Below are 2630 nucleotides of genomic sequence, written 5' to 3'. Positions count from 1 at the left end.
TGATGAGAGTTGTACGAGCCCCCAATAAAATGATTTTTTTTTAAATAGAGGTTGAAAAAAAATGGAGGATGGCCGTATCAGATCACAAAATTAAGGATGCCACATCCTGACCTAACTGCCACACCACTGAAAATCATGTCCCAGGCAGAGTGACACATATGTATTAGAAATAGGTCACCAGGCCATCGATCCATTCATCCACCCGTCCATCGATTCTTTACCTTCATCCTCTCATCTACCTATCTTCTTACTCATCCATCATCCATTCTTTCTTTTAAGGGTCCCCTGGGTGGACTTGAACCTCCAAACCTCCAACCTTTCGGTTAGTAGCTAATTGCTTCAGCTATTTGTACCACCCAGATAGAATCCTAGTACACTACTGCATAAATACTGCTCATTGTTTTCAGCTTGCAAAATAATCTTAAGAGAACACAGGAGGTTTAAATGTGACTATAGAAATGGAAACAAGTTTGCATGGGTTTGGATTTGTGGCAGGTCCGATCCCATGGGCCTCTCACAGTATCCCATGCCAAAGCAAACTGTCACCCCGAACCATTGCTTGGCTTTACCCAGTGGGCTTAAGGCACTGAAGCGGGTTGCACAGTGGGAAAAAAAAAAAAGAAATGGAAACAAGTGTTGTATATTTTTATCAACTTAAAAGCAAAATTTGACAAACTAGAGGAAAGGATGGGGGAACATATTATTTCTCATATAAAGAGGAGTCAGGAAATACTGTGCATAACTGATTTGTCAAAAATACATGAAATAAGATATATGGCAAATATTTGATTATTCCACTTTTACAAGAAGGCAAGAATAAGCTATCAACAGAGGCCCTCATTTGTGACTGTTAAGGCTGGGAGGTGGAAATCACTCTAGATCATAGATACTTATTTTTGGTGATGGAGAAAGCAGCATCAAATGTGGGCAGAATGAGCACAGTTTGACCAAAGTAAGTGGTAGGAACAAGAAGTTCGCAAGAGAAGATATTTGTGCTAAAGAATATAATATATATAATTTGGCAACAATAACCCAAAAGTCAGTGTATGATCACATATGTGTATATAAGTTTATATGAGTGCAGGTAGATACAGGCATGTGTGTGTATAGCTATATATATATATACATGCCCCCCTGAAAAACAGAAGAAAGCTACACTGATACACAGGGGATACAGGCATGTGTGTGTATAGCTGTATGTATGTGTATATATATATATATATATATAAATAAAAAAAACAGAAGAAAGCTACACTGATACACAGGAGTATAGTGCACTTGTAGTTCCTTCCTTCATTCCACCAGGTCAGACGGATAATCAAGCTTTCTATTTAGAGGTTCTGAAAAGATTGTGTAACAGTGTGTGACCAAGAAAAGATCTGATTTGTGGCAGACTGGGGACTGGTTTCTCCACCACCACAATGCAGGGTCTGGGATCTTGAAAGCTTGTAAGTAGCCATCTAAAATACGACGATTCGTCTCTATTAATTGTGAGCAAAGGGGAAAGAAGAAAACTAAAGTCTCACAGAATAAATAGGCCTAGTAGCTTACACAAGCCACAGCCTAATCTGCCCTGACACCAGAAGCACTAGGCGGCACCCAGCTACCACCACCAACTATTCTGATCAGAGCGACAATAGATGAGCCTTGGTAGAATGAGAGAAAATATGTGGAGAGAACTCAAATTCATAAAAAGCCCCGATTACTGGACTAATTCAAACCTGAGGACCTGCTTAGACTATCACTCGAAGGCACTCTGTCCATCTTGAGCCAGTTGACCACCATTGAGCAAAATTAATTGACCCACAAAATAGAGCATATTATCCAAGAGTATGGTGCTTCATTTAAAAATCATCTTTGTGAGACCAAAGAGTCAACAATCACTCTAAAGCAAAGATGGGAGGAGGATCAAGGGTAGGGAAACTGGAACACTGCAAATACCACAGCCAGAATGCACTGAAAAAGAATTTTGACACATTGCCAAAAAAAGTAACTAATGTCACTGAATAATTTGTGTAGAAATTTTCAAATGGGAAAATAATTTGCTGTGTAAACATTTACCAAACACACAGTAAATAAATATTTTTAATTCACTCTATAACTTTAATGAAGACAAGTGACTGAAGTACTCATTTATTTTAGGAAGACTTTATAAATCAAGAGAGTACTCTAAGCAAATTGCTGAGAGAAAGGGAGGTCATTACCAGAAGAACTAGAGAAAAATTCAAAGTGATTCTCCAAAAGACTAAGGTTGGAGAAAGGAGTCATTTTTTTATATTTAATTTTATACCATGAACACATTTCAAAAAACAGAGAAAAATGAAATTAAAGATGAGGAATTTTCCATGAAAATTTTAAAGCCCCCTCAGATTACTTTGATAGAATTTTTATGTAGCATTATGACTTAACAATTACCGTTAATAGAACATAGTTTGTGTGACGTAGCATTAACAAAGGAAAAATAACCTAAATATCAAAAAAAAATTTTTAACTATCAGGAATTAATCAGTAATTTAGTTATTAATGGTAACTCTGACCTGTTTTTTTTAATCATTTTATTAGGTGTTCATACAACTCATATGACAATCCATGCATACATCAATTGTATAAAGCACATTAGTACATTCGTT

General features: G+C 36.7%; 1 protein-coding gene and 1 non-coding gene across 2 annotated transcripts in view; both read left to right on the top strand.

Moving 5' to 3' along the window:
- Positions 1-2630, top strand: part of SPECC1 (sperm antigen with calponin homology and coiled-coil domains 1) — a 369887-nt gene that overhangs the window by 349340 nt on the left and 17917 nt on the right. The window lies entirely within an intron of this gene.
- LOC115870613 lies at positions 473-606 on the top strand. The gene has a single exon (XR_004046800.1). It is a non-coding gene; the product is annotated as a small nucleolar RNA SNORA42/SNORA80 family (small nucleolar RNA).

Source organism: Echinops telfairi, unplaced genomic scaffold, assembly GCF_000313985.2.
Source record: "Echinops telfairi isolate 266 unplaced genomic scaffold, ASM31398v2 ScPeMD7_2010;HRSCAF=2546, whole genome shotgun sequence".
In the NCBI taxonomy this organism is placed as follows: Eukaryota; Metazoa; Chordata; class Mammalia; order Afrosoricida; family Tenrecidae; genus Echinops; species Echinops telfairi.
Note: the sequence above shows the minus strand (reverse complement) of the source record. Positions and strands in the feature narration are given on the sequence as shown.